The following is an 8327-nucleotide window of genomic DNA, read 5'->3' as shown; positions in this document are numbered from 1 at the left end:
TAGAAAGAGATAAACCTGACTATATGGCCAAGTTATTTGTAAATATATTTTGAGCCTGAGTCTTATTTTTAGGAGCCTGGGGCTGGGAGGAAGAATGACCAAACTTATAAATAGCACCCGACATGGGGCATATAGAACCAAACTAACCTGAGATAACTTTCCAGATAGAGGCACCAATTCTCCCTGAAAACAAAACAGCTTTAAAGCTCTGTCTCTTTAAGAAAAAAATGCATTAAAACTTTTGCAGGGCAGTGGTGGCGCACGCCTTTAATCCCAGTACTTGGGAGGCAGAGGCAGGTGGATTTCTGAGTTCGGAGGCCAGCCTGGTCTACAGAGTGAGTTCCAGGACAGCCAGGACTATACAGAGAAACCCTGTCTCGAAAAAAAAAAAAAAAAAAAAAAAAAAAAAAAAAAAAAAAAAAAAAAAAAAAAAAAACCCAAAAAACAAACAAAAAAATTTTTTTAAAGAGAAGGCCCTGCTTTTAGAAAAGCTTCTTCTAAGGAGAGCCTAGCCCTGTAAAGAGCAGGTATCGATCAGGAACTCCTGCCAATCTGTCATGGGCCCAACAGCCCAATTCATGTCCACATAACTTAAGGTCTAAAGCTACGCACAAGCGGCATCCAGACTGCAGAGGTCCTGAATACTGCTGCGGAGAGAGGAGGTGGAAGCTGCGGAGCTCCAGGCACAGGGTCCGTGGAAAGGAGTATAAAAGCTCCAGCCCCATCCTGCTACCGGCCCACTACCTTCGTGGAGTGGACGGAGGCCAGAGGCTCCAGCCTAACCCAACATGGCAGAATACATGGGCTTGAGATTGTTGGTGGGCAGGAACCCCGAGATGGCAGGCCCCAGCTGCTCAGAGCAAAACTGCGCCCTGAGCTCCCACAACACATTTAAAGTCAGGGAGAAAGCCTCTGCTGATGGATAAAGCCCCTTGCAAAGAAATTGTCTGAAATTCAAAATGACATATTTTTTTAAAGGTATTATGTAGGTTTTGTCTTAATAATAATAATTAGGGATATCCTTAGTAATTTAAAAAATAAATACACAACAATCTTAAATTTATATAAAGAGAAAGGGGACTATAGATGTATTTATCCACATAAGGCATGTTTATAAATTCAATTTGAAAGATAATGCGTTTTCTGTTGCCAAAAAGCATTTTGCCCTAGGAAAGCTATATCCTGCTAGTCAATATGAGGGCCCAGAGCTAGGGTAGGACAGGGTTGTTTGTTTCTATTGCCCCAGGAGAAGAAAGACATCCAACTAAGGAATCCGGAGACCACTGGACAAGAGAAACATCTAAAGAATAATACTGTTACGCTTACTAACTGTATCACACATTAATTGTCAGCTTGGCAAGACAGAATGCAAATGCTTTCTCAGCACACAGAGACTGGACAATAAATGCTACAGCTAGCTTTCTGAAGACTAACCAATTTCCCAGTTTCCTTGGGTCCCCAAAAAGAAATTCTACATGCAAAATCAGCAGGAAGCAATTATAAGAAGACTACCATCCCAATCCCTTAAGTTGTGTTGGATGGTTTTGGTCATTTTATGAATTATAGATATATTGTCATTTAAAGGATGGTTACAAATCCTGATGGCCTTGGACAGGAAAGAACCAGAACAAGGAGCTCACACCAGGGATTTCTATCTTTCTTTTCCTTTTCTCTATTCTTCATTCTTAGATAAGGGAAGGGGGTTGAGAAGAAAAAGAAGGGAATATAGAATTATATAGAAATAATAAAATAGAAGGGAAGATTATTGACTCTATTCTCCAACTAAGAGCTATGCTATTCTCAAATAAGGTTATTTTTGTTTACAATGATATGGATTATTGCATATTGATCCAGATTTAAGGTTTCCATTGGTAGGATTCCTTGTATATTGATACAAAATAATTTAAGGTTAATTTTGTTACAACATAATGTACATATGATTCAACTCTTGTATAGGTATTATGCCTCTGTGACTCACTTGATTTTTTTTTTTTTTTTTTTTTTTTGGTTTTTCTTTTCGAGACAGGGTTTCTCTGTGTAGTCCTGGCTGTCCTGGAACTCACTCTGTAGACCAGGCTGGCCTCGAACTCAGAAATTCGCCTGCCTCTGCCTCCCAAGTGCTGGGATTAAAGGCATGCGCCACCACCGCCTGGCTTGTTTGTTTGTTTGTTTTGGTTTTGGTTTTGGTTTTTGTGACTCACTTGAAAATGCAAGATTTAGTCCCAGTCCTTTTAATAGCTGCTATTGCAAACTATTAGGGATGGTTAAGAAATACAAGTTAATGGTCAGATGATCAAACACAGGGTCATGTCAAATACTAATATAGATTTTCACAGGGCCTTTTGTTTTTTTTAAGATAGGACCTTTTGTATTTTTTAAGATAGTATCCTTGTGTTGGCACTGATCTTACTGTGCAAAAAATAATAACAACATCAAAGAAGAACTCACTGATTATGGTGCCAAGGATGACCTTGAACTTCCATTCTCCTGTGCATCTACCTCCTGAGTGGTGGGATTACAGGCATGCCCCACCAGACTCAGTTCAAACATACAGTGTGGGAGACCAAGCCCAGGACTTGGTATGGGCCAGGCAACCGCTCTACTACCTGCCTCTGCATCCCAAGTGCTGGGATTAAATTTGTGTGCTAACACTCCTGGCTCCCCCTCCCCTCTGTGTGTGTGTTGGGGTGTGTGTGTTTTTTTTCAGACAGGGTTTCTCTATGTAACTTCCCTGGCTGCCCTGGACTCGGTTTGTAGACCAGGCTGGCCTCAAAACTCACAGAGATCCTCCTGCCTCTACCTCCTGAGTGCTGGGATTAAAGGTGTGCACCACCATAACTAGCTCCTTTTGCCCAGTTTTAAGAGATGGCTTCTGGTTTGCAAAGATGGTTTAGTTCTGCACAAGTGTGAAAAGTGAAGTTTAAATCCCCAGCGCCCATGGTAGAGACAAGGCATGTCCAGAGTAGGCTAGCTAGCCTGTGACATTGGGTTCAAGTGACAGGCTAGCTCTGTAGAATAAAGTGGAGAGCAACTGAGGAAGACATCCAACATCAAATTTTGGTCTCTACATGCAGACAGACAGACAGACAGACAGACAGGCACACACACACACACACACACACACACACACACACACACACAATATATATTTGAACACTCAAGTACAAATACCACACATATATAATGTATGCAAAGTAAAATCGGCTGAAGTGGAAACTTGAGAGGTTTTTTTTTTTTTTTTTTTTTTTTTTTTTTGGTTTTTTTGAGACAGGGTTTCTCTGTGTAGCCCTGGCTGTCCTGGAACTCACCTGCCTCTGCCTCCCAAGTGCTGGGATTAAAGGCGTGTGCCACCACCGCCCGGTTTGAGAGATCTTTGGAAAGTCGGTTGGATGGTGTTTTGCTGGGGCAAATACGTGAAGGAACATTCAGCTAAAGTTGGATGCACCTGTGAAAGGCTACGGCAGCCTCATGAAGAAACGTTTTGATGAAGCAGACAGAGGAGAATGTTCTGCTATAGCAAACACGTAAAAGGACACATGATGGATTCTTTGCTAATGACATGCATGTGTTGGGCTACTTTACGTTGCATAGTTGAGCTACATTTATTAGGAAGCCATAGAGAGAAATGCATCAAAAAACTTCTGGTCATGTGTTGCAGTTTCTTGCTGCTTCTGCAGACTCCGAGCTGATGGGCTGATTGGATGCACGTGCTGAGGCAAAACCTGTGCTGAGGCAAGGCACGTGGAGGACACGTGATGTTTGGAGGGTATAAACAGGACTCCACGGCGTGACAGAGACACAGCTTGGCTTGCTGGTACAAACGCTTGTGTGGGTCTTGAATCTTTGCAGATCTTTGTTTCCCTGAGAGAGGCCCAGGCGAGAACTTCTGGTGTTCCTGTTGGTCCCTCCTGATGATTCTAGCTGAGGCTGAGGCCTGGCTGTCTCTTGCTAGGTCATGTCACCTCTGTTGCTAACCTGACTCTACCAAACTGGACCGTTGGTGTATCTGTGAGGTGTTTGCAAGTGGATTGAGCTGCCGCTGCCTGCTAACCTATGAACTGAACTGAACTGCCAGTTTCCAGACAACACAGATGGGAGTTGCTCCAAAGAATCTTTCTGAACAGATCCATTCCCCCCACCCCCACATCCTTTCTTTTCCACTAGCTCTAGTGGGTGGTGGGCTACAGGGAAGGTTAAAGCATTTAAGAACCATCACTAAAAATAGGATTTGAAAAAACTAGCCGGGCAGTAGTGGCGCATGCCTTTAATCCCAGCACTTGGGAGGCAGAGGCAGGCGGATTTCTGAGTTCGAGGCCAGCCTGGTCTACAGAGTGAGTTCCAGGACAGTCAGGACTACACAGAGAAACCGTGTCTCAAAAAACCAAAAAAAAAAAAAAAATTAAAGTTACAGCCTGGTGAGTGGTTGAGTGTACTTGCTGCTCTTTCTGTGTCAGGCAGCCTACAACCACCTGTAATTCCACCTCCAGGGACTCTGTCATTCTCATCTGGCCTCTGAAGGTGCCCACAGGTTTGTGGCATATGTAACAGACACAAAAATAATCTTGGTTTATTTTGTTAAAGATTTTTTCTTTCCTCCTTTCTTCAAAATTTAAATTATTTTTTACATGATATGAGTATTGGCCTTATTTGTAGAAAATTTGATATATTGATATTTATTAGAACATGCATCCCATTAATTGTATTTTATCTCCAGAATATTGATTCTTAAATATTTTTAAAATTTATTTTTATGATATATACACTAATGAATTGATTGCATGTATGTCTGTGTGAGGGTGTTGGATCCCTTGGAACAGGGATTACAGAGAGTTGTGAACTGCCATATGGGTGCTGGGAATTGAACTCATGTCTTCTGAAAGAGCAGCCAATGCTCTTAACTGCTGAGCCATCTCTCTAGCCCCTTTATTAAAGAGTTATTTTTATGTGTATATGTGCATGCTTGCACATGCAAGCATGTGTGTGTGTGTGTGTGCACGCACGTGCGCATGCTTGTACCTCATTAACGGCCATTAAGGCAAGAGAGGGCATCAGATTCCCTGGTACTGGAGTTACAGACAATTGTAGGCTGACACAGGGTGTTGGGTATAGAACCTGGGTCCTCTGCAAGAGCAGCAAGTGCTCTTCAACTGCCAAACCATCTGTCTGTCTGTCTGTCTGTCTGTCTGTCTATCTATCTATCTATCTATCTATCTGTCTATCTATCTATCTATCCATTCATCTATCCCAGGGTCTCACTATGTAGTTCTGGCTGGGCTAAAAACCACTATGTAGACCAAGCTGGCCTCAAACTCACAAAAATCTGTTAGTTTTTACCTCCGAAGTGCTGGGGTTGAAGGCATGCACCACCATAGCCTAGAATATTAATCTTTTATCTGTAATACACTGGTAAATATTTTCTTCCCAATTAGTCACTGTTTTTTTTTTTCCCCCCCATAAAATAACTGAAGGGTTGAGCACAGGGCTTACACAGGTCTGGACCAGGTCCTCTGAATATATAACTTTCAGTTTAGTATTTTTTAAGATTTATTTATTTTATGTATATGAATACACTGCTTTGTCTTCCGACACATCAGAAGAGGGCATTGAATCCCGTTACAGATGGTTGCGAGCCACCATGTGGTTGCTGGGGATTGAAGTCAGAACCTCTGCAAGAGCAGTCTCTCCAACCCCTAAATTTAGTATTTTCTTTGTTTGTTTGTTTTTGAGACAGGGTTTCTCTGTATAACCCTGACTGTCCTGGAACTCACTCTGTAGACCAGGCTGGCCTCGAACTCAGACATCTGCCTGCCTCTGCCTCCCAAGTGCTGGGATTAAAGGAGTGTGCCACCACTGCCCGGCTTTAATCTGGATCTTAAAGTGATAAAACACACCTTTAATCCAGACTTTTGAGCTGGAAAAACCCACCTCTAATTTGGGCTAAGGATTCTGCTGGAAGCCTATCTACAGACATGGGAGAAGGAATCTTTTGATCTTTGTCTGTTTGGTCTCACTAGCAAGTTCATTCTTTCACTAGCATTAGAGCCTACTTCTTCAGGATTCCAATATACTAAATTATATATGTAATATATACTATATAATATAGTATATTGAAATCCTGAAGTAGGCTCTATATTATAAATTACATCATATGGCATATATATATATATATATATTCATTCTGTAAGCTTTGTTACTCTTGATAATCCTAATACATAGTCTCTCCCAATTTAGGGAGTTTATGAGTGTGGTAGGAGAAGGTGACATGCCTGCTTTTTTCTTCTGGAGTCTTCCCTTTTTTCCCCTTCTTGGGATTGCTTCTGCTCCAGACACCACTTCCAATCACACATTTCTTGGTCCTTTCCCTGGAGCCCAGGCTTAAGGGAAATGATGGACAGTCTGTGCTCTGGTTTCTACCTTTGGGGTTTCCACTTTTTTTTTCCTGGAGACTCTGTTCTTTCTACAGGTTGTTTACTCCCTTCTGCTGTGTTCCATGGAACATCTGGTCCCTTGCCCCCCCACCCCCAACGGGTTATGGTGACATCATTATGCTGCTGAAAATGTTTTTCTTTACTGACAGGTGACTGAAGTCTCAGTGACTACTGTAATGTATAAGCCCTGTGTTGTGTTCATTATATTTGATTCTGGCTTTATTATGCATTGGCAATTTCATGCACATTATGTTCCAGTCACTTTGCCACCACACTTTCACTGAGCCCCCCTCTCAGTTCAGGTGAATGCTTTGTTTTGTCCTAGACTATGATTTATTTTAGAGTGTGAGATTCATAATCAAGCTACTATTATTCTCCACCCCTGGGTCTCAACATACTCTTCTTTCTTTTATAAAATATATATCTTTTAAAAACTATAGTGAGCTGGGTGGTAGCACTCACTCACCTTTAATCCCAGCAGAGGTAAGTAGATCTCTGTGAGTCTGAGGACATCCAAAGCTGTATGGAAAAACCCTGTCTCCAAAAATCAAAACCTCGTGTGTGCACGAGGACAAATTCCAGACACATTTCTCTCCTTTCACCATGAGGTCCTGGGGATTGAACTCAGGTTGTTAGTCTTGGGAACCGGTGATTTTAACCATTGAGACATCTCTCTGGCTCCTAACATGCTTTATTCTTTTCCTTCTTTCCTTCCTTCATTCCTTTCTTTTTTAAAAGACTGTAATTGGCTGTAGAGATGGCTTAGTGGTTAATTCTCAGAACCCACATGGCATCTCACAATTGTTCTCCAGATGCAGATTTGGTGTCCTGTATTGGCATACAAGGGCATCAAGAATGCATGTGGTGCCCATACATACATGTAAGCAAAGTACCCACTCACATAAAAATAAAAATTTAAGAATTACAGTTATTAGCTTATTATTTATTGTCTGTGTATATGTGTATGGGCTCACACATGGCTTAAGTGGGAATTTCTGGTTTCCTTGGAGACTAAGTTGTATCATGTGATGTTTTCCTGGAAGCTGTCTGGTGAAAGGGCATATGATGTTTTTCTGGAGTGGATGCTTGAGATGACACGTGATGTTTGGAAAGAGTGTCAAGTATAACTCAACAGACAGTGAGCGATATTCTGGCGTTGGTTTGCCTTGCTGGTCTTCACTGATGATGCTATTGCATTGGTTCACCTTGCCTTTTTCTGCTGTTCACTTGTCATGACTTTGTAGAGAGAAGTACACCAAAGAAACTCTGGTGGTGTTCTGGTTGCTTCTTGTAGCTTCAGTGGACTTCAGATCAGCGGAGCCTCGTGGTTTCTTCTGGATCAAGTCAGTGCTGCAGATCCGAGTAGACTGGATTCCAGACAATGAAGACTGGAATCACCCCAAGGAACTACTTCTAAACAGGTTTTTCGAGACAGGGTTTTTCTGTATAGCCTTGGCTATCCTGGAACTCACTCTGTAGACCAGGCTGGCCTCAAACTTAGAAATCCACCTGCATCTGCCTCCCAAGTGCTGGGATTAAAGGCATGTGCCATCACTGCCCGGCTTAAGAAGCCTTATTAAAGTAGGTTTTGAAAAATATAAGCCTACAGGAGAAAAACATCACATGACACAACTGAGTCTCCAAGGAAACCAGAAATTGCTGCCACTTCACATGGCAAAGAATTGCAGAATCTTGTCAGCCTTGATGGAAGGCTCTTTTTAACTGCCGAGCCATCTTTCTGGCATTCAATATGCTTCCTTTTTCCTTAATACAGATGCATTTCATGACTGAGTCATGATAAAAACTATCAAAATTTTCCAAGAGAAAGGCCAATAGTTATGACAGGCAATTGACGTAGAACTGACTGTTATGAACAGGCATTAGCCAAGAAAATACACT

The sequence above is a fragment of the Arvicanthis niloticus genome, chromosome 6 (assembly GCF_011762505.2).
Source record: "Arvicanthis niloticus isolate mArvNil1 chromosome 6, mArvNil1.pat.X, whole genome shotgun sequence".
Lineage (NCBI taxonomy): Eukaryota > Metazoa > Chordata > Mammalia > Rodentia > Muridae > Arvicanthis > Arvicanthis niloticus.
Note: the sequence above shows the minus strand (reverse complement) of the source record.